This window comes from Ixodes scapularis, unplaced genomic scaffold (assembly GCF_016920785.2).
Source record: "Ixodes scapularis isolate PalLabHiFi unplaced genomic scaffold, ASM1692078v2 PGA_scaffold1__304_contigs__length_218370807, whole genome shotgun sequence".
Taxonomy (NCBI): domain Eukaryota; kingdom Metazoa; phylum Arthropoda; class Arachnida; order Ixodida; family Ixodidae; genus Ixodes; species Ixodes scapularis.
The window spans coordinates 208,842,753-208,869,732 of record NW_024609846.1 but is presented as its reverse complement, the minus strand read 5'-3'; the positions used below and the strand labels follow the sequence as shown (position 1 = coordinate 208,869,732).

General features: G+C 50.1%; 1 protein-coding gene across 1 annotated transcript in view; it reads left to right on the top strand.

Moving 5' to 3' along the window:
* The window catches only part of LOC8039463 (homeobox protein cut), a 427,455-nt gene that overhangs the window by 56,486 nt on the left and 343,989 nt on the right, over nucleotides 1–26,980 (top strand). Inside the window, exon 2 of the mRNA XM_040206275.3 lies at nucleotides 19,655–19,726. The gene's annotated coding sequence lies outside the window, so the exon portion shown is untranslated. The remainder of the gene's footprint in view (nucleotides 1–19,654; nucleotides 19,727–26,980) is intronic.

Sequence of the window (26,980 nt, the reverse complement as noted above, 5' to 3'; positions counted from 1 at the left end):
AAGTTGCTTAATGGATGTCAAACGATAGGGAATTAACAGCTTCAAAACTGCAGGTCTGCCACAGAACATCAACGTGGAGCCTTTTGTATAGACCGACAAGCGGGCTTGACGTCACTGAGCTGCGGCGGCGCTGCGATCGCGCCGGAGCCGGCTGGTGTGGGCAAAAGGGCGCACGTTTCGCATGGGCGTCATAGCATTTCAGCATGCCGCGGAGCTGTGTTCCCGCTAATTCCACCGAAATGTACAAGAAAAGTAGCGGGGTGAGTTTTCACAACTTTCCAGCAGACGCTGAAAGGCATATCTAGAAGGTGGATAATATCCGTAGGTCGAAAAGAATGGTCGCCTCGGGCGAACGACCGTTTGTGCAGCAAGCACTTTCCTGAAGGCAAGTGCGGCTTCCATTTCAATCTCAGTCCCGAGGATTACTTATGTGCAGGAAAACCGTCGTCCGATCAAGACCACCCGAATTTTGTTCCCATGGTGTTCGTGCACTAAGCACCGGCCAACCGCGCGTTGGAGGCTCGCTACACCCGTGCTACCCAGTAGAAGGGGATCGACGACAGAAAGGCAGTGTTGTAGGCGTTATCAAAAAAATGTAACGAGATATGTTACTCGTTAGTTGCAAATAAAAGGTACGCGTTACCGAGCTACGTTACCTAAAAGTAAAAGGAACGCGTTACCGCCACCGATAAAACGTTACGCTCGTTACTTCTCCGTTACTTTTTCAATTAGGATTTAATACGTTGTACGTTTTGACGATACAGGTATGCATAAGCTCATATATAAAAAAAAAAAACATTATGTTCATGCAGAAACGTAACATAGTACTCACGACAAAAAACGCAAAGAAAGACATGGCTTCCCGCCGAAAAACATGGAAAAAAATAGAGTGTGCTTTCCTTAAGACTTGAGAAGTAGTAACCAATAACGTAAGTACATCACCCGTTACTGTTTTGAAAAAGTAACGAGTAGGTTACTACGTTATTAAAAAAATTAACGCGTTCCTGGTAACGCCGTTTCTTGTAAGGTGTTACCGCCAAGACTGCAGAACGGACAAAACGTTACCGCTTGTCATGCCTTGTGGCCATGAGGGTAGGAAAAATTGTATACCTGTACTTCAAGACGCTGTGTGTATTTAATCAATTATTAAATACACTTCCGTTGACCCACAGTCTGCTGATCCCGCCGGCAGTGCGGAAACCGACTCGAAGCAATCGTAGGCCTCGAGAGACTTGTACGCCTGCACCGTGCCGGCCGTGAACTGGCTGGGCGAAAAAACTAAATAAACGACGACGTGAGCCGTCGACTTCGGTGACAGCAACTTCACGTCGGAAGTCCAGCAGGCCCTGTTTACGGCGTACGGATCCTCGTAGGCAACGCCGTCCACGCACAGTTTGTTTCGGTACCGCTGCCGTTCGGGCTCGGGCAGCGAGCTCAAATAGTCGGGCATAGCATACGACGAACGTTGTCAGGAAATACGACGCACAAATAAAGCTAGAAGCGTCCCTACAGCGTCAACAACGAGCGCACGCCACACAACGCAATGGCGAAAACACGGAGAGCCGTGCCGCTTTTGCCCACACAGCAACCGCGCATGCGTGGCCTTCCGGCTGTGCTGGAAAACAGAGCCGCTCCGCGTGTCGGGCTACTCGGTGCAGTGACAACGTCAACTATTCAACGAGCCGACTCGTTTTCTGGTTAATAGGCTTTTGGCAAAACCCAACACAAACGTCGCTAGGCATAGCCTCCTATACACTGACAAAGCCTGGCAGGTCGCCCCGAGAAGCGGTTGCCGAAATGGAATAGGTGGAGCGGCGGACAAGGGATAAGAGGAGAGCCACGTGACTGGCGCCCTGCTGCGGTGAGACGCCGAAATACACTCCTCCCGAGCGAACATGTGTGTTTCGGGTCCTCGTCGCTGCAAAAGCTGTGCGCTGACGTCCAGGTTCCCCGAGAAATGGCTCTTTGATGCTCTGTGCTACCAGATCCTCGCGCTCCAAATCTGCGAGCAGGCACTCTATGGCTCCGACGTCGAACTGCCAGGCTTTGTGAGCATAGAGGAGGCTATGTCTGAGGTCATTCGGACTCCCTCGGTCCTCCGTGCATTTCAGGGCCGCTTGAGGGTTGCAGCGTTCGAGACCAGCGAGTCATGAGTTCACCGCAGGGCCGCTGGGGTACGGGAAAGCGTTCCAAGGTCGGCGGGAATCGCCCACCGGCGCGCATTGGGACGGCACTAATTCGCGATCATTATTGAACCGGTAATCATTTTTCATTTCCCGCGTCACGGGCCATTAAACGCGGCGAGAGCCCTCCTTCGTCGCCGAGTACCCGAGCGTGGCCGAGTGGGCTGAGGCGCCCACCGGAACAACTCGGGTCCTCCGAGGGAACTCCCTTCGGCCTCCCGCGTCCATACGACACTCGCGTCGTGCATGACGCCGTGCAACATGTACCGGAAGAGGAGAGTGGCTACTTGAATTGTCTAACATTTTGGAGGAAATGTTGCCGTCATGATAGATCGATTCTGGAGATTATCGAAACAAGAGCGGAATTGATTAAATGGTGCCTCAGTGTTCACAATTTTTTTTTTTTTTTAGAAGTTGTTTTGTTTGTTTTTTTGGGCAATGATGACAGAAAAAAAAAGAAGAAAATGACGGTAGCTGAATATTTGTCGCAGCTGGCTGCTGCTCATTGGAATTGCAGAAAAAAGTTAGCACAATGGAGGCCTATGATCCCATCTTGCTGCATGCTGCGATCTTACAGCGAACACTATCTGTTATATGTATCGCATTAGCGAAACCTAAGTCGAAGAGTCTCGAAAGTTTCGAACCGACCAATGCCTAGATCCAAATTCGATCTCGATTCGGAGATGCCCAAGTTTGGATTCTGCGACAACGCTCTTGACCACCTGTGCGCAGAATTAAGAACTCTGGTCACCCGATTTCTTAAGGAACTTAACTAAATATTACTGTGACGATTAGCCCTCTAACCGCGACGTGCGCGACCAAAAGTTACCTCCGTGACCGGCTTTCCGCAATTGACCAAGCCCAAACTCTGATGTTTTGAAGGGATTATTAGTCCTGAGCTTGTGAGGATATGTTTTATTGATTAGAATAAAAAAAAAAAAAAGAGGGGGAGGGGGCGTGCGAGCAGCCCTCGGCCAAACTGTTTGTCTTTCCTTTTAGTAATCGCTAATGGGACGAGGTAGGTGTTGGGGGAGAGAGTTACATGGAGTGGACAAGGGGAAGGGGTTGGAGGAGGGAGTTACATAAAGTGGACAAGCCCCGGCCGCTTTGACGTAGTCGACCTGCGAGTCTAAGATGACCTTCCTGTGTTCGGACAAACCCTCTGGAAGAATCCAATCCCTCAGACTGCTCGGCCTGTCTCGTGCCGGAAGCGATTCGATTGAAGACTGACGTTTGCCTTGGCTTTTTGGGCAGTCACGAAAGAGGTGGGAGTGTTTGGGAGGACGTGGGATAAATTCTGCTTTCATCGATAAAGATGTCGGGCTGTCAACGACGGCCCGCTACGCCATTCGGAAACCGCTACGAAAGTAGCGGCGTCCTCGTTGGGAGATCGTGTCCGAGGGGGGGAAAGGGGGGGGGGGGGGGGGGCTACGAAATATTGTTAATTAGCGCGAGCACGTAGCATTATTAAGCGTCTCATTTGCACCACATGTAACAAACAGTAGCAAAGCAGGTATTGTGACAGAGAGATTCCATACAAGATACACAGTCGAGACTAGTTGATACTTTGTCCTGTGCTGTCTTCCCGTGCCTTTCCCGCGGTTTCTTGGTATTTATAACCATTTAAGTCTCGTCAGCTCGGTGTTTCCATTTCTGAGCTAGGTCTTACGGACGCGTATACACAAACTGTTCGACAATAAAACTAAAATTCTTATTTCACTCAGTGGGAGTGCGAAACAAACACGAAGTCCTTCGCATTTTTTTTTTCCCCCCCAGCATCTCGCTTGTCGCGTGTGCAACGTTCGGTGCTTTTCACCAAATTGCCGAAACTGTAAAGAAGCGCTTTCTCTCGAGAGAAAGCTTCGCCAAAATCGTAAAGTAAGGAAGCCCTTCTTCCGCCGCCGCTCATGAGGCACGGCTCGGCAATCGAGCCACCAAATTTCACACGCCCGTCGTCTTCGGTCGACCCCCTTTTGTTTTTTTTTCGCACCGCGTCGTCGGGCGTTTCTTTTATTATCCGCACTCCCTGTCCAAACGAAATTCAGCCACATGCTCCGATGGTTTGGGACAATAAATCGAATTTTATGGGCGCCGCAAGGACCCCGGCCTGTCATAAACTGCCTCCACTGCCCTCCCCTCCACCGCACACTCCGTAAGGCACGCAGCGCCATCTGTGAACGAGACTGAACCCCTCCCACCCCCTCCCAGTGTTTCTTTCTTTCTGTTTTTTTTTTCGTCAGGCGAGTTCATACAAGCAGCGCAACCAGACGAAGCTTCTTTATTTTATTTTTGGGCTATTCAAGTTTGAAGCTCGTGTTTTACGATTCCTTGGCGGTGGTGCCTTGGTCTGCGTTCCTTTCGGTTGTTTTCTTTTTCTTCATTTTTTTTTTTTTTAATTCTTACACGCGCATTTTAGCGCCTTGGCACGGGGGGTATCGAGAAGTGTCGCGCAGCAAATTGCACGGCCATAACTCTCCGTGATTTGAGTTCCCGAGACGCCCAGAGGGTTTTCCGCTGCTCTTTGCCTTATTAACGGCCTTCTTTGTGAGGCGCCGTCGAGGGTCGCGAGCCGTTAAAAGATCGTCGCCTTTATTTCTTCTTTTTTTTCACCCGAGCCGAAGCGAAGCGTCCGAGTATGCACTCGCCGGCGCTGCGTTGGAGCTCCGCGCGGATCGTTTTCGTCGTCTCAATCGAAGAGAGCGGAGGCCCTCGGAGAGTAATTGCCAACAGAATGCCCCCAAAACGTCTTCATGGTGGAAGGTTGTCCCGTGTGTAGGTCTGAAATGAGCTGTTTGCTGTCTCTGGTTCTCTCTTCTCCCGGTTGCCAGGAATTATACAAATCCAGAGAAATGGAGGAAGGTTATGCTTTGGCGACAGCTTTTATCGGCTTTTTCCGGCTTTTTTCAGTAACGCTCCCGCAATTTTCCTTGCATTTTTTTTTGTTTGTTTGTATGCGGCTCAATTTGTAACGAGCTGTAAATCAGAGAGTGATTAAGAATGCAGTAAAAACTCCTTCTCTAGCACGCAATCCTTCCGTCAGGGCTTGGCTGCGCCTATTCACAAGACACCCAAGTGTTTTCGATGCTTAACTCCGCTTCTTATTTAGTAGCAGTGTCTGGCAAAGCTGCCGCTACGAGCACGTGGCGTGATGCCTACAGCCGTATCAACACTAATCACCTGGTATTTCTTTGAACAAACGTATCGCGTGGTGTGATAATTCAGTATATCATGAATGCGTTAAAAAGTGAGGAGTTATTAAAGCCGCGAGACAGTGGAAGTTTTAGCTGAAGCTTACAAAAAAGACCCATTTGGAGTAACGAGAAAGTAAGTCGTTGCTTGAAGCTCTAGTAATTATTGCGTACCTTTTGAACCTCAGCAACGAGTGGGGTTTACTTTTTGACCGAGTAACGAGTAACGATATTTATAGCTTTTAGTGACGTGTACAGGTATGCCAAACGAGACGCCAAAGAGCTACAGAAAGTAAGAGGGTTGCGCTTGACGTGGGACAACTAAAAAGACCTTCGTGGAGATCTCATCCTATCTGTGACTAAAGTCCATTCCACGAACGGTTTTCTGGTGGTAAGTGCCGTCTTCAGAGTCTGTGCGTACGGCGCGTGCTTTGCTGTAGCCACGAGAACATGCGCGGGCTGGGCTGTCGAGATCGCACCCTGGACTGGGGAATTTGTATAGACTTCATTGCGCTACATTGAGGAGGCGAGCACACTGGTGGAATGACACACTGCTGAAAGAACAAACACGGGGACGGACACGACGACACACCTCTCGTGTTGTGTGGTGTGTCCCCGTGTTTATTCTTTCCGTAACGTGTAACCGCATCGAAAAGGTTTCATGGGCGCTGTGGTCAGACCCCACCGGTGAGACGAAGACGCACCCAACGACCCCAAAAGAGAGAGGTGGGCACGCTAGCGGCCCCTGTCGGCGGCGCCTTGCGGCTCCCCTCAAAACAAACCGGCGGCGCGGTGAGCCTCACCGACCATCGTGGCGGCGCGCGCGCCGCTTTTCCGGCGGGTAATTGCACGCGCCGCTAAGCTTGTGCCCTCGGTGGCCGACCGGAGACCGGTTCCCGGTTCGTTCCGGTGCGTGACGTCACGAGCGCGTGACCTTGGGCGCCGCCGGTGGGACTCTTTTCGCGGGCGACGTTGCGGCCGGCGCTTGGGCAGCAGCGGCCAGACGCTCTCTTCTCGCTCCCGTCTCCGCTGGACTACGCTGCTGGACGGCGGCCGTTTTCTCCCCGACCGAGGCGTTTGTACAGATGGCCGTGCACGTCCCAGAAACAGGTCCCATTCATGCGGCCGCTTCATTCAAGCGATCGCGCCCTGGCACAGCGCTGCTCCGCTCCCCTGGCCGGCCGGCCGCTTCTCTTGAACCTGCGAAGGCGGCTTTGCCCCCGTGCGTGCATGCAGGGAAAGACGACTTTCGTTGTTCCTTGCGTTCCACGCCTACCAGTCTGTGATTCGTTCTTCCGGGTTCTTACCGGCCAATGCAGATATCTCATTGGCTAAGGAGTGATGATAGGATGTTCTGTATTCGCCAAGACCTGCGTTTTTTAGAATAATAATTACGATATCTTTTTTTTTTTTTGCTTGAGAGTTTTTTTTAGATTGTGGCTAATCGCATTCTTAATCAGACCCAGATTTACAGCTCGTTACAAATTAAACCACTTATAAAAAAAAAGAAAAAAAAAAACCGCGAGAAAGGTTACGGGAGCGTTACTAAAAAAGGCCAAGGAAGAAGCCTGCTGTCCGCATGAGCTTTCTGGAAATAAATGAACATTCCAAGAAGGACAGATGCGGCTGTACAGAATAGGAGATTAGTACTGTAGTTAATTACCCATTACTGAGTACTTTGTTTTTAACGCGATAGCATTCTTTAGCTGCTTCACCCGGTTTTCGCGATACGATATCTGGCCTCAAATGCGCCGTCCGTATGCGCAGCGCATATGCGGGAGCGCGTCCCCTTACGCATGCGCCGCGCGTATGCGGACGTCGTCCTAGACGTCGTCCTCTAGGATGTCGTTTTTGACGTCCTCCTAGACGTTGTACTTGATGTCGTCCTAGGAACCGTCGTTGATATCGCCCTAGAGGTCGTTCTAGACGTCGTCTTGGACGTCTTCTTCTAGGACGTCGTCCTAGAGGTCGTCCTTGGGGTTGTCCTAAAAACTGTCCTTGAGATCGCCCTACAGGGCGTCCCAGAGGTCATTCTAGACGTTGTCTTTGACGTCGTCCTCAAGACGTCTTCCTAGACGTCGTTCTTGAGGTCATCCTAGCGGTCGTCTTTGACGTCGACCCCTAGGACGTCATCCTTGACGTCGTCCTAGCGGGCAGGTAAGGCTACGCCGCGCATACACAAAGTGGCAGTAGGCACACACAGTGGCGTCACAAAAGGAGGAGGGGGGGGGGGGCGGACCGCCCCGTGTGCAGCGCTTAGGCGGATGCAGCGGGGCAGTGAAAGGGGAGGGGGGGGGGGGGGGGGGGGCCGCACCGGGCCACCGCCCCGGGTATTGCTGACCCTAGTCCCTAATGACGCCACTGCGCACACATTCACATTTGCGCCCAAGCTACGAAGCGATTATCTGTTTGAGTCGGATTAGTTGGTACAGTACATGGGCAATGATGGTGGTGAAACAGCTTGATCATTAAACGATTGCATAGAGACAGAACAAGACACAGACGCGAAACTGCAATGATGGTTGGGAAACAGCTTGAACGTTAAACGATAACAAAAAGACAGAAGATTAAACAGAGACGAAGCAATCACTCGATTTCGAAGTGGCGCGCTGCAGTCGCCCTTACGTTAATGATTGTGTCGTAAACATTAATAAAATAAAGTGTTTTCTCAAAATTAGCGTTGTTGTACTCACAGTGAGCTGCGTCGTGAGTCCCATGACGAATGCTATCGCAATTCATAGACAGTCAACAATAGTAATTGCTGCAGCCATTTTTGTTTCGTACTGGGAGCAGCAGTGGGTCAAACAAGGAGCGATCATCACGGATTTGGTTCTGGTAACGCGATGCTACTCACCGTCTTTTTTTTTTTTAACTTCGTACAAACAACTTGTTAAGCTTTTGTATTGATATGAGAGTACCTCGAAACTAAATTAGAACAGGACGCTAGAAGGAAATACAAAGTCACAGTTCAGACGGTGACTAAATAAACGGGTTCGTAGATGGGAGCTGCAGGGGCAATATTTAGTCAGTGTTTTGCTTGATAAATGAGTTGCAGAGGGTTCTGCTTGAGAAGTGAGTCACTAACTTGATACAAGATAACACGTGTAACGTGTTATCCGGTGTGAACTACGATTTGAAAAGGGCAAAATGTATGTAGTTCCATTGCCCATCAGACACCTGTATTTCTTCAACATTCTAAGCTTAAAAATGCAATATATTTTTCGTAGTTCGAGCTTCGCCTGCGCGTTATCGCACATCTATTTTGTCTGTCCATGGACGTTTCTGTTCCATACACCCTTTAGATAAGAGAGCGCCATCTGTCGCACGGAACGGCAACTTGCCCCCGACTACATCTTGAAAGATACCGCGCGCGCGTCGCTCGAGCCAGTCCGCGCACCCTTTTCGATGTAGCAATACTAATTACTATACGTTCGCGTTTTGTTTTGTAAAGTCAAATGTAGAGAGGTTTGGTTGTCCGAATTACTGGAGATACTGTATTTGTCTTGTTCTGCCGCAATGTACAATCTAAAAGGCATGCAGCCACAATCGGTGTGGTGACTGCCCGTTCAACGGGGTGAAGACTGCCTGATCTCCGCGTTTGACGTGGGTATTTGCAAGTCAGCCGGGCACACTACAGATAGAGTTACTGTTGTTAGTCATGGGAAGTGTGATGCCTTTCCTTGAAACACATTTTGAACATGGCTTTATTCGTGTGGAGTCTTTACTCATAGACGCGGACGGTATGTAAAACTACGGACTCGCGTACTTGTCTGGCGGACCGTGGCAGACTTAAACAGCTGATTAATCATACAGCGTTCAAACTTTTAAGTTCACTTCAAAGTGATGTTATTATAATTTTTTTTAGTTAATACGTATGACAATCGTTTTCCAAGGATTGATCGTTTTGGCTACTACTTTCGTCAAGGCGTGGCAAAATAATTTGGCCTTATTGAACAAGACATTAAAATTAATTTCGTAGAACAAATTTCGAGCTGTATAATTTATTTATGTGTGTGTGATATTGTTTGAATCCGTAGCAGAGCTAAAAAACAGCCCAGTGAGAATTGCAAAATGATCAAATTTTGCATTTAGATAAGCAGTCTGCACAGATGCCGTGCCAGCGCTATTCAAGCAAACGGAAAGGGACACTGCTTTCGCAAAACTGCTTCTAGACACGAAGCCTAGTTGTTTCGAGTGCTGTCTGCAACCTGCTAGCGAGTGTGTCAGTCAGCGGACTTGCGAACGCAGCGACAAGCAAACGGTGGCCCACCGGGCCTACAACTGTGCACTGCGTGTTAGATAAGCTCGCGACTGATCGGGAATGATCTCTAGAATAACAGGATCATGCAACCACAAGCCTTTGAGCTCGCGAAGCCACGAACACTCACTTATTTTACACAACAAGGTGCCGCCGAACACATCACCAAGACAAAAAAAAAATCTTTCTAGGAATTAGTGTACTTTCACTTACAATAATTAATGGTACCACTCAGTTTTTCCTCGCACAAAAAGAAAGAATTTCTTAGCGCGTGATAAAGAAATTGCAGTTGCGTTTCACCCAACCACCTCACCACAACACGAAACTCGTGCTGGGGCCACGTAAACGGGAGGGCGCCACGAGAGCGCACTACACGAGAGCGCACGACACGAGAGCGCGTGTCATTAGAGCGTGCGTCGTGGAAGCGCTGAACAACAGCTGCAGTCACTAAGGTGTCATTCCCCGTGGCAGTCGAGTATTGGCGACGTGCGCGGCCGAAAGCGTCGCTGTGGTCGGCCTTTCACGATTGGCCCAAAAGCTGACTATGACGTCGGAAAGGGTATACCATCGACGGAAATAAGAAGAATGAAGGAACTTTAATTTCGACGGTGTTGGCAGTGTTCCTTTGAGAGCGCAATGATTTCAGGCTTCCACCATGCTATTTACAAACACCATCGAACTTGTTGTTCGCAAGGTAATGACGTCACAAGGGGGAACGATAGGAGGGCGCCACCAAAACATCTCGCCGCTAATAGACCGATCTTACCAGCTATACTCCATTTCACCTTATGTCGTACCGCAGGAAAGGTTACAAGCGCGAGCTCCTTGCTCTGAGACAGATATTGGCGGCACAAGCTCTCGTGCATTAAGGGCAGGTGCCAACGATATGAGCTCGCGCTTCTAGCCTTCGCTGCGATACAACATAAGGTGAAACGGAGTATAGGCCCGTAGCTCTCAAGCTTTGAACAGCGCTCCAGGCGAGCACAATAGAATATTTGGCTCGCGTTTCGAACGTGCGTCATCAGGCTTCCCCACTACAGTTTTTTTACACTCCGTTCCATTCTAAGTGCCAGCGTATAGTATAGGCAACGAGAGCGAGCTCCGAGCTTGCAGTGTCCCTTCCAAGCACGCGCGCTCGTGCAGTTCCAGCATCACTCGGGGGAACATGCCTTTGCAAGTAGCTTCGGCTTCGCTATCATGTAAACAGAAACATACGGGCTCACGGAAGCTATGAAAGAACGCAATAAAATAATAAAGCTGACTGGGCCGCCGAGGCCGCGAGCTGCATAATTCGTTTTTATTTAATTTTTTTTACACTTTTTGTTATCGCGCGTCTACATATGCTGACATATGCTTGCATTCGAACGTGGCACGTGCAAAATTGAGCGTTACAGCGCCACCTGGATAGTGCTGCCAGCATAACATGGTCGCGTCTTGGTGACGCGCTCGCGCCCCCTGCCCGAGAGCAACGGCTCTATAGTCTGGGTACGCCACCGCTGCCGACATGCATCGTGGGAGCTGTAGTCTTTCTGCACGCGCGAAAATCCTGCTGGAGGCCTGCGCGAGCAGAGCACGAGGCGGCATGAGCTCTCTCGGGGACTGCCGTCTGCCTCCTACAAACTACAGTTATGGCGGCGTCACGCATGCGTGGAACGCTTGGTGAGATCGGTCTATTGAACCCCCTTTTGTAGTGCCTGGGTTGTTATACATAAAATTAGCTGTTACGCGACAGCCAGCACGGCAGAATGTGTGAGTGCGGCTTCATATTTCGTCATTAATCATATATAAACGAACGGCCTGATTTCTAGCACGTTTTAAACTCGACGTTTTCCCCACGTTTGCCAGAATTAAGCATGATAATGATGTAACACCTGCGCGCAAGGTAGGCTCCTGTAGCGTTACTATGAGTAAACAACTAAAATGTTTAATTCCGAGAAAAAAAAGGAAAAGCTCATCGCCAACACGATTTGTATTACACCCATATTGATATGCAAACCGAATTTTGTTTCTGTGAGACAAAAATGAGCAGTGTAATTTTCTGGAGAGCGAAAGGGTGATCAATTTCAAAAAGGAGTACCCTATAGGCGGCAGCAAAGACAACTGCGCGGTAATGTACTGAGTTAGGATAGATAACCTGGACAAAATTCATTATCTTAAATTGTGCGACTGCAACAGGCTTGTGCCACTTCGCCCAGCTTCGTTCGCGTACTCAGCCAATCAAATGACATCAAGCGTTTGCCATGCGACTTCATTTGGTGTCGAAGTTTCAGCTCCTTGCAAAACATGCGTTTGAAGACCCCAATGTCGATAATTCCCGAGGCGCTCTCATACGCTCTCGTGACTCACACTCTAATGATACGCGCTCTCTGATGTCGCTGCGCTCTCCTGTCTCTCGTGTAGCCGACGTAAACGCACCGGGAGCTTCCTTCAAGATGGCGTCCGCTGCCCAGTGTACCGAGCCAGATCTAGGCTTTTTTCACTGTCGTCAGACTTTTTGAAAGGGGCCTATAGTCTGTTGCAAGGCTGAGAGTGCAGGACAAGCTCGTCCAAGAGCTTTTCGAGATAAGAAAGACTAGCTGCAGAATTTTACCCGCATCACTAAAGAAGGCCACCCTATGACAAAGATTGGACGCGACTTTGGCCTCACCGTTCGGCTAGGAGTCTCGCTCTCGGTGATTGGACACGCGCTCCAGGCGAACGATGTCGAAGCACTCGGGTTCAGTCTCTGACCATCGGTGACCTTCTTTGGTGGCGCAGGAAAGCACTTGGGCTCTCTTATCTAGGAGGCGTTGGTTCCTCCCACAAACCCTTCCACCCTTTCCACTTTAGCAGAGCGAACGCTGGAGAGGAGGCGAGTTCCTCCTCGCCTCCTCTCTAGCCTTTGCTCTGCTAAAGTGGAAAGGGTGGCGGGTTTCGTAAAAGGAGCTTGTTCTGTACTCTTAACCTGTAACAGACTATGCTGGGTGGCCAAACTGCGGGTCGCGAGCCGCATGCGGCTCTTCGCGTGTTAAAGTGCGGCTCGTGACTCCTTACCCTGCCCCCCTCTCCCCCCCCATCCCTCCCCCAATTCCCCCCCCCCCCCCTCGTTCATACGACCACTCCCACAAAAAGAGAAAGGGAGCGCGTTTTAAATCAAAAGTCAGGTTGTGGTTTGTTTGGCAGTGTACTGCTACCTGACGTACAGTTAGACTGATTTTGACTTGGAGTTAGAGTTTCATTGATTGGTCCGGACAAAAATTTGCCCCCCCCCCCCCCCCTTCCCCCGTGGCTCTCGAAAGTTTTGTGCTTTTGTTTGCGGCGCTTAGGCCGGGTCAGCCTGGGCACTCCTGCATTATAGTGTCTCTTGTTTTTCTGTGTACTGCCAGAACGTGAGTGTATCCTCTCCTATCATACTCCCACGAGGTCTTTTGAGATGAATAAATAATAAAATAAATAATACAAAACCCGTCGTCTAGAGCACATCGAAAGCTAAGGGATATATAAATAAAAGCGGCGATGTGTTTACTCCCATCCGAAACTGCGTGTTCGGGCACAACTTGCGAGCCGCGCTCAGACTCGCGTGAACCCCGGTGCCAACTCCCCCGCAGGGCTCCCTCCGCCGCCGGAGTCCACCTTTCCGATCCGCGGGAACGGTTCTTCGACGTCGTCGGCCGAATCGAGTCCGTCCATTAGCCGCAGCGACTCTCCCGCGGCGGTCCGGCGCTGGGCCGACCAAGTCCAGTGCGCTGCCTCCGCCGCGCGGCGCCTAATGCATTTCTGATTGGTGGGCCCCGTCCGGGTAATGGCTGTCGGCGATGGTCAGCGGTGCCCGCCCACGATTTCTCAGGCACCCGTTAACGATGTGTTCCGATCGTTCGTGCGGTCGCCTCGTTACTCGAAGCGGCGCCCAAAGTGTTTGGAAAAGGGGATGGCCGACGCCGCGGCCCAACTGCCGAGCGCCGTGAAGGATCGACTGTCACCAGTGGCCGCACTCCGGCGTTGTTGACGGCGGCAAACGGTGACCGCGAGTATCGACCTCGCTGCCTCGAGTGGCTCTCACGGAGCGAATATGTGCGGGCATTACTGGACGGAAGCTCGTTTGCGTCCTTACGGCGGGCCATTCCGGGTCCCGGACCACGACGGGGACGAATATATACGGAAGCAGAACGGCGGCTCTCCGCGTGACTCGCGGTGTTTTTTTTTTACTGACCGATGATGGGAGCCGAGACGACTTACTCGCGAACGCGTGAGGCTATACGAGACAATTCTCGTTTGAGACGGTCTCCATTGAAGAGCGCGCGGGTTGAGCTCGATATTGCTGATGGCGTATATTAGTGCTCCATAATAATAGTTTTTAGCCCAGAAAGCCGTCCAAGATAATCGTAGCCTGTCCACTGATTTTTTTTTTTTTTTTTTGCTTTAGATTGTGGTTAAAACTAATGGCTCTGCTATTAAGCCTTCGGGTTATAGGTTGTTTGCACATGACGTCAATTCGCCATTTTGTTGTTAGTTTGTTTTTTCAAACAAATTTACTACATTGAAGGATTACATCGTAACCGGTTGAGATGATGTCAGCGGTGCTGTACGCATTTGAGGGGGCATGTAAATCCTTGGAATGCTCGAGTTTGGCACACGCCAGACAGCTCGCAACAACAAAATGGTGGACGAAATTACGTCAGCGAAAACACCCTATTATTAAAATCTATGTCTGCATAAGGTATGCTTTGGCGTAATTATGCACTTCGTCCATCTTGGGGCCTAAAACAATCGCTGATAGATAGATAGATAGATAGATATTTATTTGTACATTTAAGCACAGGTCGCATAGAAGGCGTTTCCGCCCGTACACATATGTGCCTATGTGGCCAGCTAGACGATGATGACGATGCGAGGCTTCTTGGCTTGAGAAGTGTGGGACGATGACGATGGGATGGTGAAGAGGGTGAAAAGTGAGGTGGGTGACGTATATAGTTAACTGAAGCTATAAGTTCGGAGTATTTGGAAATGGTTCTTCGTCCTTCCAATATCAATATCATTGGAGTTTCAATATCATTGGAGGCCAATATCATTGGAGTTTCTCGACGCCGTACGGAAAGTTCGGGAACTCGCATCTTAGAACTGTAAGGACCGCCGATTGCGCCCACTCTGCGCTGAGCAGGACCATTGCTGTGCGCCAGCATGAAAATCGACGAGCGTACAGTGCCGATGCCCTAAATGTAGCGTATCCCGCGATAGTTCTGTCGATTGACTCCTCGGCTTGGGGGAACTGAATGTCAGCGACTCCGAGTCCAAGAACGAGCAGACACGTGTTTCTCGCCGCGTTCTGTGCCATCAAGAACAGGCGCCTAATTTGTATACCGCCGTGGAAAATTCGCGAGCGCGCTCACGAAGTCTATATGCACGGACTGCAATCTTCATCATCTACAATGGGAACGGACGTTGATTTCCCTCGAGACGCAGACGTGAACGCACACACACGTGTGCGCGTTGGCCATGATTCGAGCAGAGAACGCGCGTCACCTTTTCTCGGGCTGGTGGGCCCTCTCTCTCCATTGTTTTCCGGTCCGGTTCAGCAACCTCGCGAGTTGGTTGTCGGGGGCGCGGACCGAATGGTCCGTGCGCCTATTTTGCCGCATTACCCCGTGTGCCCGCGTCGTTGTTATGTGCGGTGTAATTGCTCCGTGCCGCGAGCAATTTGGAGCAAGAGAGCGGCGGCGGGCGGCCCGCTCACGAAGGAAAACAGAAACAACGCGGCGCGCGAAACGCGGGTGCGGTGGGCGCGCTGGCCCCAGCCACCGTGCCTCTATACGGAGCCAGAATCGAGTCGTAATTTAGTGGCGGCCCTGTCGGAAGGTTACGTCCGATGGTGGCCTGCAGAACACGGGTCTCTGTGTCGGTTGCGATCAATTATATATGCGCGTGTTGTGCAGCTCCGCAAGTAACGCATTTTTCTTTTCTATTGCCACTACCGTTTGTACCTGAGAAACTCTAGAACGTCTAGTTTCTCTCAAAGCACTCAAAGCACAGCCAATCAGGGCAATCAGCGCAAAGGGCTAGGTGAATGATTGGGCGGGAAATACATGTAAACTAAGTAATGTATAATAATATTATTGAGGGAGAGAAAATGGTTTCCAGTCAACTGGGAATGAACGTCAGGTGCTTAGAACCCCAGCGCCGGTAAGTGTGAACGTTATCGATGCCTCTTTATTCGAACTAATTTTTTAAACTTGTTTCCGAAGCTTCATGGTCGCAGAGCGCTCCCGTCGTCTCTTGACAGTTAAAAGTCACGTAACCTTTGTCCTCCTGCACCACGCGCAGAGTCATCGTTCACAACAGGGGTCTCGAAGTGCACGAGATACTTTTAAAACAACATACTATTAGCGATGTGCGCGGCCAAAAGCGTCGCTGTGGTCAGCTTTCCACGATTGGCCAAACCATGGGCATATGAGCTCTGTCAGATTGTCAACTTTGACGGTGTTAGTTTCGGATTGCGATGACTCCTAGCTTCTACTGTGCTTTTTAAACACACCATCGAACTCGTCGTCGCCCCCGATTGTAAGTAGCCAGAATAACAACTGGTGACGTCACGGCAAGGCAAATCCAAGTCGTGACGTCACGGAGGGAAACCATAAGAGGGCGCCACCGAAACATCTCGGCGCTAATAGTGAGCTTATAGACGATTTCAAGTAGCAGCCCATGCGTGAGCAACACGCAGCCCACGAGGCCCCAACTCTATAGGCTTTGGCAAGTGAGCACAGAACACGTCAAATGCACTAGCACATTGAACGGCAGAGACCACGAAGCCCTTCTTTTTTTCTTTTTCTTTTTCTTTGGAGACATTCCCCGAACAAAGGAGCGTTCGTCATCTAAAGGCCCGTTCACACTCTTGCAACCAAGTATACGACTCAGAGAGACGAGACCAGTTTTCAAGCCTCTTGCGATCTCTTAGGACCAGCCCCGCTGCAGCGCATTCGGTCCTAAGAAGTCGCAAAAGGCTTAAAAACCGGTCTCGTCTCTCTCGGTCTTACTCGGTCGCAAGAGTGTGAACGGCGCTTAAGAGAGAACCTTGTTGCGTTGGCTGCGGTAGACCGTAGATAATGTGTCTGAAAGCAAAAACAAAATTAAAAAAAAGGAGAAGGATACTGAGGTCGAAACGTAGCATTTTCATCAGTGTATAAACAATCCATACACTTTCAAGCCCCCTGTGAGCCCACCCTTTCCGGTATATTCGCTGCGTATTATGTACCCGAAAGCGCGGTATTGGCGGTACGTGCTGCTGCTCGAGATTCCTTCGTTCGCGGCGTTCGGGCAGCTGGGAAGCCTGTCGCGTGTTCAGACCGCGCGCAGTTTCCTGACGGAACTAAGAGCTGCTCGGACTTCATCGGCGTTGCCCCAAATGGTCTCCGCGTAAGTTCGACCGGCCTTGGTCGATTAGCGGGAAAAAGCAAGCGCCGACATTGCGCCACTCCTTCTTTTTATTTTTTTATTATTGTTGCTGTTGCGAGTGCCGCTGTTGTTCTTGTGCGCTGCGGGGGTCGGATAAATGGACGCGCTTCACGGCGTGTGAACGTCGGCGCTCGAATCGCTCTTGTTTTGCTCGTTCGGCCGTGTACGGACGTTACCATCGGTCTCATAACTGGCAGGAAATGTGGCGTGCGTACCAGGCGACGCCGGCGGGCTTTTCCGCATTTCTGTCGCCGCTCTTTCAAAACAAAGCGGGCCGATGCAAGTTTCAAAAGGAGTGCCGACGGTGTCTTGCTGGAGAAATGACCTCTTTCGAGGACCAGCGAGAAAATTCAGTTTTCTAATGAGGTGTCTCGGAATGTTTCGTAACCTCCTTCTTTCATCCGCATATTCTTATATATATATATATATAACTTTGATATCCAACACATTTTACGTATAGACCGTAATAATTACGAGCTTTTCTACGGTTCCATTTTATGAGCATTCTGGAGTATGATGGGAGATTTTTTCGTTTCACAGAGAATCGACGAACACGCGCGTGTTGGGCTGAAGAGACCGCACGCAGGGCTGAGGATTTGAACACATTACATTGGTGTCTCTTCTGCAAGTATGGAATAAAAAAAACAAAACAAAAAAAAAAACAACGACCATGAAAATAAAATAAAGTTTCTGAAGTCTCGGTACACGTATACAGCCACTAAGTAAACTACGCTTCACAGTAACGGCAGTTACCCATCTTGGTGCTTAACATCATGGTTGTCAGTTATCTAAAGCTCTGTCTGAAATCACAGGAAACGCTTTTCCGTCCTTCACAAATGTTCAAACGGTTCGTGACAAAGCAAAGCAATGATTACACGAGCTTTCTAACAGCGAATCTAATGCTGATAAAGTCGAACATTTTAATCATGACAATCGGCAGTTCCGCCTGCTCTGTGCTAAGCTCCAAGATGGCGGCGCCCACAAAAATATCGGGGAAAAGAGTTGTCGATACTCAAAGCGAAGCTCATTTAACGGCTCTTGGTGCGCCTATATAAAACACCATACCGAACACATAAAGCGATCCGAACACAGGAGTGTTCACGGTTTTGAACATATTGGCTGTTCACAGTTCCTTCCCTCACCCTTTGCGAAGCCGCCCGACACGTTCGCGGCGAGAAGTTGCCGATCGGCCCACATCACGTCTGATATTACGTCTCTCAATTGATCGTCCTCCACGTCGAACCGTATCTCACTTAGACCGAATGCGGATCGAAAAGTAAGATGCCGATTTCGGCCCCTTTTTTGACCGGCACTCACCAGTTTGCCAGTACGTTTCCAGCCACGTTCCACTTATAATCACACCGCCAGTTTGAAGCACTCCTGCGGCTTTAACCGGGTATAAATGGGGGCACAATAGCCGGGGTCGCGTGGCGCCGCCGACGGAGGACCCCGGCGGCAGGCTGCTCGTCAACGCGGATCGGTGCTCCTTTTTTACACGTGCCGTTACACGTGCTCGGGGTTTCGACCCGCTGTCGGAGCCTTCCTGGGGCGCTGCTTCCCGGCCGCTTATTTACAGCGGAGACAGGCGGGCCTCGCTTCTTCTTCGGTCGACGGGTGACCCCCCCTTCAGCGCGTTTACAGGGTCCCCGGTACGTGACGAGGGGCTCCGCTTGTGTTGTTTGCTCGGTTCGTCGTATCGCTGTCCCGCGCCGAAGACGTGACCTCTTGCTCTCCCAACACACGCCTTCTGGTCGACTCGTTTTTTATTCATCGCGAGCTGTTTACGCTGGGGTTTGTCTTTTTTGTTTTAAGTGTTCATTACGCGGCGGGTATGATGTAATGAAACGTAAGCTGCGTTCGCAACCCTGGTGCATACAATCAGGTTCTAGGCAATGCTTACGAGCATCGACTCGGAAGTCGAATCCTGTGTTCAATTTACGGGAATCCCGAGAGTGAAGCGACAGGGACTTTTAGCGAACCGTTGCCGCGCTCCGCGTACCGCACTACCGGAGCCTTCGAAGCATGCTTTTAAGCACGCGCCCCGCGGTTACGGTATCATTCGGGCGCGCGCTTAAAAGCATGCTTCGAAGGATCCGGTGGTGCAGTACGCGGAACATGGTAGCGGTTTGCTGAAGTACCTAATATAAAGAGATCGTCTACTCGGAAGAAAATATTCGCGTTTTTACCGTCCACCAAAGAGTATACTCTAAAAAAACAAGAGTTTGTGCGCTCACTTTCCTGCAAGACACGCGATCATCCAATCACGGCCATCAATCGAAGGTCCCCAGCGAAGAACGGTGCTCGGAATATTATTACACTCGAAACATTCGGCGCTCGTATAGGTCAGTGAGCGAGCGGAACGTCAATCTAAAAAGCCCCGCACACTTCGCTTCTTTTTTCTCTCTAGTTGTATTAGAAGCTCCGTCCTTGGCTGGGATTCTGGTATTTTTCGCTTTAATATGCTGCCTTTCTGTTCTGCAAAGACTTAAACACCTTTTTTTTTTTATGCTACCTTGTGAAGTTTGTCTATCTATACAGATTCGACAGCTCCGGGGAATACACGCGTCTGACACTGTTTCTGTTTTTTTTTTCTTTTGCAGGTATGTACCGTGTGTCTCAATGGTAGCACTAGCAACATCGTACCTTCCCATCGTAGCCCCCACAAGTAGCAGGTAAGTGTTTTTTTGTTGTTTTGAACACGTGATTAGTTAGTGATAGAAAACCGCCTAAAGACAAGAGGCACCGTGACGATTCATAGACGTTTGGCGCTGCTTCGCGGGTCCCATCGAATCGTTGGCCGCGGTCGGACTGGGAAGTAAAACGGACACAACGGAACTTCGGTTCACACGAACTCGCCTTCCAAAAAACTTGCTGGCTAGAGTTTGAACCCTACTCCGAGTGCGGGAATAGAAATTCATTGTTTACTTTTCTTTTCAGGGGCCCTTTAAGCAGCAGACTGCTCTTGTTTGTATGGGCCTTTAGCAAAGACGCGAATTCACCTTTTTGGTACGTTTCTCTCATAAAGGGTCAAACAATACATTTTGCTGGATAATTTGAGTTTATAAAAGTCGCACACCGCAAGGTTCAAGTCCGCCGCGACCCCCGGGAAATTGACACGACGTTGCCACAACGTGCTGGCCAGTGCTGGCGAAGAGCCGTGGCACTTGCCCAAATGACCGGGCACACTGCGGGTCGCCGCTACACCTTTACGAACTCGCCGGTTACCGTGCACCTGAATGTCCCAGCGCCGTAGCTGCAGCTAAATCAACAGCGGGAGCGTCGGTTCAAGTCGAGTTCGAACTATGAAGCGCAAAACCGTCCTCAAGGGGAGTTCGAGCGGAGTTTCGATTCGAGCAGCGTTTATGAATTCGGCCGTCAGTCAGGCAGAAATATCTTTTGGCTCTACCTCTCTACCGGGCTCGGCCCGGGATAATCTAAATAAATTTCAATTCAATTCAATTCAAATGATATCACGGTTTGCTGACCCTGGGATCGATATCGCATAAAAATCATATAAAGGCGTTCTCTCGTTTGCTTGCAGTACCTAAAGTAAGTTTCGTTACACCGCGAATCGAAGCAGTTTCGTCACATGTACTACCACTCATTCGCGATGCCTCCAGCCGACGCGCCACGCACGGACGTCCAAAACAGCTAATACCCGCGTTCATTTTGCATTCCCAGCGCATGTTGTCGGCTCCTGCTCGGAGAAGGTTCTTGTCGCGACCGAATATTACCATATCCCGAAGTCGTCTATTCCTCTCGGAGACGGCATTTCGGCGAGCATCATTTATCAAATTCTTTCTCTCTTTATATATTTCTCTGTCCGAGCTTGGCCGTCGGCTGTCGCGCGCTTCGAGCCCCTGACGCGGTGCCTCGTCGCGCGTTGCGGTCTTCTGCGGGACGCTCTCTATACGGTGTCTAACGCCAAGAAATGCAGCCGTAGGAATTATAATGACACCGAAGCATGCGCGATCCAACCCAAAAAGCGCCGACACTCTTGGAGTGGGGAACCGACAAGCGCGCCGTTGTATAAAACTCGTCATACACACACAACTCCTCGCCGAGCCCGACAGAGCCGCGCCGCCGCCGCTGCCACCCTTCGCCGCCGCAGCACAGCGCGCACGCTTTCCTGGTAGGCATTTGTGTGCCGAACTCGCGTTCTTTTTTTTTTTTATTTGCTAGTTTTTTTTTTTTAATACAGTGCTTAGCGCGCGCTGCCGGAATCCATTGATATCGTGGTGTCGGCGTTTTGGGGTGGGGAAACTGCCATCGCCCTGAATTTATGATCGACCAAGGAAATTTGACGCTCGTGTGGCTATGAAAGACAAACTTAATAAGAGACTTAATAAAAAGTGTGCGAAGGAGGAGAAGGGAGACAGAGAGGAGAGAGAAGGCAAATGTAAATTGGGACCGGGAGAGAGAGAGAGAGAAGGCAAATGGGAAAGGAGAACAAGCGTCAATTGCCGGCGGTGTCGTCGACGCGCGCTCGCGGCGCGACATTAGCATAGTTTCGGAGGAGTAGGCGCCGAATTCCTGCTCCTAGAACGGCGCGACGATGCCTATCAACCTGCCCGAACGTTCCCGACGGCGTCTTCATTGTTTCCCGCGCGCTTTCATTTTTTTTTTTTTTTCTTCTAATGCGTTTGGTGGGGATGGCAAACCAGAATAAGTGCGACAACGTTCCGTTGCCGGCCGATTTCGTCCTCGCTGTAATTCGTGGCGGTATGTGTGCGCGCATGTAATCCCGCACTTTTTTTTTGCCCCTCTTGCACATTGTCGACTTTGTTCTATCGCTTCGGCTACGTTTCCTTTGATGCGCGGTGCAAGCCAACCCGCGCGCAGACGCTGCTCAGGCGTCATTTCAGGATTGCGCTGTGGCGTCATCTACCGCCAGTCGTTGCTGTCATTATCCGGTTTCGCTACTCGAGAGGTTTCCTCCAAGAAGTGCTGATAGACATTGATATACCGTTTCTGCTTTTACCTTAATATATTCGTTGTTTTGTTATATGAGATTAGATGTCTGATCCACAAAAAACATGGAGGATATTTGTGAAGATAGTTAAATATCTAATTCGGACTAGTCAGATGACTAATTTGGCCGCAGTTGCCAGTTCTTACTCTTCTAGTACGCTTCGTACAAGGTCTGAGTGTGTCCGTCGCAGTCGTCGGATTTATCTTACTTCTCCTTTTTATCCTAATCAAGCTCGAGTAGGGATAGGAACCTCCACGGGCTGATAGAGTAACATTCTGCATAAAACGTCCAGATATATGTTGTTGTTGTTTTTCTCACTTATTATCGTGAATAATCTTGCTGCAGCAAACACAGCAGGGCATAACAGCCTAAAAATATTCGTGCAATAGGTACCTCTAATGAGACAGAGAGTCGGACATAAAAAAGGCTGTTCTCAGAATGAGCGAGCAAGGCCCATTTAAAGGCTGAAATATATTTACGTAGCATGTCCGCGAATAAAGGTCACAAACCAAATCCACCAATCGAGCTGGGTCTCCTGTATAGCGGACCTGGAAGAATGTTCAAGCCTGTATCAGGTTGATGTCCCGAATGCCGTTCCAGGCTGCAGCAGCTTTTTCAGTTCACTGACAGCTTAAGAGACACTGACAGGGTATTCATGCTCGCCGAGGTTTCTATTTGCACATGACCTATAAGAGCCCAACTACACAGAGCATACTTTGAGGCTCCAAATTCGTTTTTTTTTTTCCCCTCCCGAGAACAGCCGGTCGAGAATTGGCCGACTTCAGTCGCGCTCACTTTCTTTTCCGTGGTCACGTGACATTCAAACTATGTGTACCAAATATATTCAGAGTCGCGCGTCATTTAAGGCACCCATTCAATATTCAAAATAGGAAATAATTCGAACCCCATTTTTGCGGCCTCCAAGAAGATGCGAACACGTTGATCGAAAAAAGAAACAAATGTTGCACAGATCACGGGAACTAGATGTACACGTCGTTCTCAATACTGCGACGTACCGCGGGCTGGACGACGCTATGTCGACGAACGACGATCCAACGTTGCGACAGACGTTTGGGGCCGGTACCTCGCAACTGTCGTTCGTGGTACCGGCCAATCGATATTCAAGCGCAGAACATCGAGTGGGAGGGATACCGACGAAAATAATCTCTAGAGAAGCCAAGAGGGACAAAGGACAAACACAAATCTCCAAGCACAGCTAGGGGACTGGTGCGCGACTGAAAAAACTCCGCCTGGTCCGGCGAAACAATCGCACGACAAACGGTGCACGCAAATTTGTCGTCGTCGTCGTCGTCTGCTTCAGACAGCTAAAATGCGGAGAAAAAAAAAAAGCGGTCGGGTGTATATACGTGACTTCCGGCCATGAGCTTCCGTGCCCGTGTTTCGGTTTCAAGCAGGCGGGCTTTTTTTTTTTACTTTATTAAAAATATAAATGTCTCTGCAACAATATATTGATTGGGTAGTCTCCTGACAGCATATGAAGTCGTCTGGCAAAAAAGAAATATATGTTGCAGGGCGTATACTGCCGGCCAGGCCTTCACGGCAGTCAACATCTCCAATTCCTTTAAATTTTTTTTGTCATTTAATAAAGAAAGAAAGATATTTGTTTCTGATCCGCGTCCGGCGTTCTTACCAAACCGCAAGCTCTTTGGCTGCAGAACGTTAAGAACATGCCCGGCACACGCGTGCCCTTCGTCTCTTGCCGTTGCAGTGATCAGCCGGAAACTTTATTTTCTAACTCGCCCGATCTTTCCGGTTCAAAATTCAAATACTGCCAGCGACCTCCAAAAGAGGTGGGCTCTCCGCTATTCGATGGGCCACCGCGGCGGACCACCTGGGGCCCCTGGTGCTGTGTACGGGGTCCGGCACTCTGGGTTCGGGACGCACTTGCGTCGTCGCGCAACATTACCTGCGATACCCGATGCAGTGCAGCCCCCGGCAACAACAACAGCTGCTGCTATTGCACCGCCGTCACCATTGAATGCGCTCGATACAGGAATATACAAGTGCGGCGCACTGCAGAACACCGCTCTGCGGTAACGCGGGAGACCCTCGACAGCAGCATTCTCCATACAAAACAAAATGCAAAACAACCCGTTTACTTTTTTTTTTTATCGCTACACTTACTGTATCCCTTTACACGTAACCGTTTGCTTTGGAAGTTATTCGCAGCCGGTCGATTCAAGCTCATTTGGCGGTATTATTTTAGCTTGCATCGCGGTATCGCTGCTGACTGTGCAGGTTTGTTAAATTTTTTTTCCGGGCGGTTGGATGCATATGTTTTTAATTATCTGCGCAGAATCGAGCACATGTGTCGCCTGAAACGTTCTGCGAATAAAGTACCGATTTGTGACGGAAGGCTAAACATAAACGAGCTGTTTTTTTGGACGCCGTTCCGCGCTGGGGGATTCGCAACTGCAGTGTACAGCTACCCCGTTCTTCTGCACTCAGCCCAACGTAACCCATTGCTACTGCAGTTTCCGTTCCGCGATATTGGCTAATATTTTAAGGACAGATAGACGCATTTTTCGTGCAGTCGTCAACGTCTTGAATCTTGGAACTTCCGATATGGGGAAAACAATGTTTCGCCCGCGCCAGGCAACTGGAAGGTGTTGTCTCTATAACGACTATCAATCACTCCTGTTTTGCATCTTCTATACTTTTTCTACTTGTCCCAACTTGCAATGACCCGATTTTGTTTTCTCGTCCCCTTAATACCCGACATGTGAACTACGTAACTAAAAACAAGAACAAGCGTAAAACAAACAAAGTCCATACTGTTTAAGCCACCCACCACTGGGAGCTGGCGATTCGAGAGCGCTATACTTACGCCCTCAGACAGATTTGCATCTACGTCACTGGCTAGTCGGCGCTCGAGATAATCGCGTTATAATCACGTCTCAAAAAGTCGGTGATAAGATGACCTTCAAATGCTCTCATTGCACCCTGCTCTTCTCCGCTCCTTGATTGAGGTACGAATGATACAGATGTCTGAATATTGAGGCGTCAGGTAGTGTGAGCGCAACCGACCATACGACCCGATGGAGCCAATCAAAGAAGCGCCAAAAGTGCGTGGTCACGGTGGTGATCACATTTCTGCGTTTGTCGTCACCGACTAAACTAATCACGCAGAGTGAATGCACTGCGACCCTACCTACGCCTTTGGTTTCTTGTGTGATTGGTTGGAATCATAGCGCCGACGGCGGTCGGACTTGGAGTGAAACGGAATACGGGTCCAGCTGCTTCACCGTCATTTAAAAAAGCTCTTCCTCATGACGAAGACCCGGGTATGTAGAGCGTTTTCAGTGAAGGCCTCTTCTAAATTTTTCGACGGAAGAATCGTAAGTTTGTTGCGTCTCTGGGTGGCTCAACGAAAGAAAAGAGCCAAAGGTTCCTGTGTTTGTGCTTCTCTGTGCGTGTGCGTCTGTGTGTGTTATGGTAGCTTATGAGCCACGCCTTGAACCAGGGAACGCGAGCGCGTTTCCGGTAAGTGTGCGTGGATGTTCACAAGCGCCACCTGCGATCAAAGCACCTAAATTCCATACACGCGCTGTCGAACCTCCATTTTGGAATGCCGCTCGTCATTACTGCTATCGTCGAGCAGCGACAAAAAACGTGTCGGTTCATTCGTTGCCGTTGTTAATGTCTGTGCCGCTTTTCGACGTTCGGACCGATGAAGTGTGAACGCAATCCGAGAGAGGCGCGCCATGTCCGCACATCGGAGCCACCCGTATTCTCAGTTTTGCACCTCGCGATGGACCGCGCGTGACGCTGCGAGCCATCAAAGCCAATCCCAACGCCGTGTCAGTGCCACGTGACCTCGGGAAGTGGCGCAGCGACGCGTGGAGCTTCTAGTCACGTGCCACGTTCGCGGCAGTCTATTGGTCAGAACGGTTCGCAACGTTCAGCGCGGTCCATCGGAAGGTGAAAACGGAGTCGCACGTCAACAGTCGTGGCCGTGCATCGGCGCGGCACGGGCGTTTGGGCCAATTAAGTCGACCTCGGCGATGCGGCCAACGTTCATTTTCTCATCAGTCCCGTTTCCGGTCGCCGCTCCGTGGAAGGCGCAGCAACAGACTGCAACCGGCACCACTTGCGAGAGCGCAATTGGAGACGCGGCGATGAGGACGGCGTCTTGGTCGTCAGTCTCCGCGCACCCCGCGAGATGGGCTCCCGTGCCCGTCTCCCTCCGCGTCATCAGCCTCGCAGAAGAAGACGCCCGGCCGCCCTGTCAAAGGAAATACCGCTCGACAATGGCGGCCAAGTCGAACCGAGAGCGAGTGATAAATTAGAACCAGGCGCGCCATTTGGGCGTTTTGGGACACGCTGCCGCGGCGACTGAAGAAGACGATGAAGCCGCCCGACGGTGCTGAATCGTTCTCCTTCCATTAGGTCCTTCTTTTGTTTGCTTTTATTTTGGTTACTTCGTAGTGCTCTACCCTCCCTCGCGGCCCGCCTCCCTCCTCGATATCGGAAGACAGGCATACATTTAGCTCCAGGTATAGCCGTCACGATGCCTGACTCGAAGCACGACTGAACGTAGAAAACAAAAAGGTACGGGTGAGTGCTGTCCAAATGTAATAACCACTTAAAAGGTAACAATACAATGTGCGTGAGCCGTAACAATAAAGGTAACAATAAAATGTGTGTGAGTCTCGCAATGCTCAAAGTGTGAGTGTGACCAGGAGTCGGAGTGTCATCGAACGTGCCAGACAAACTACCATAAAAACAAAGAAAACGAAAAAAAAAAAAAAAACTGGGCATAAAGGAGACCCGGGACGTCGACAGTAAGCGGGCGTGTTACTACGTAAAAGAAAATTAAAAATAAATTGTGTAAGTTAGAACTGCTAATGGTTTCCGAAGAGCGAAAGGAAAAGGGAGAGGGGGCGCTGCCCAAAGGAGGGAGATGGGTGTTTGGGAGGAGGGCTGGAGAGCG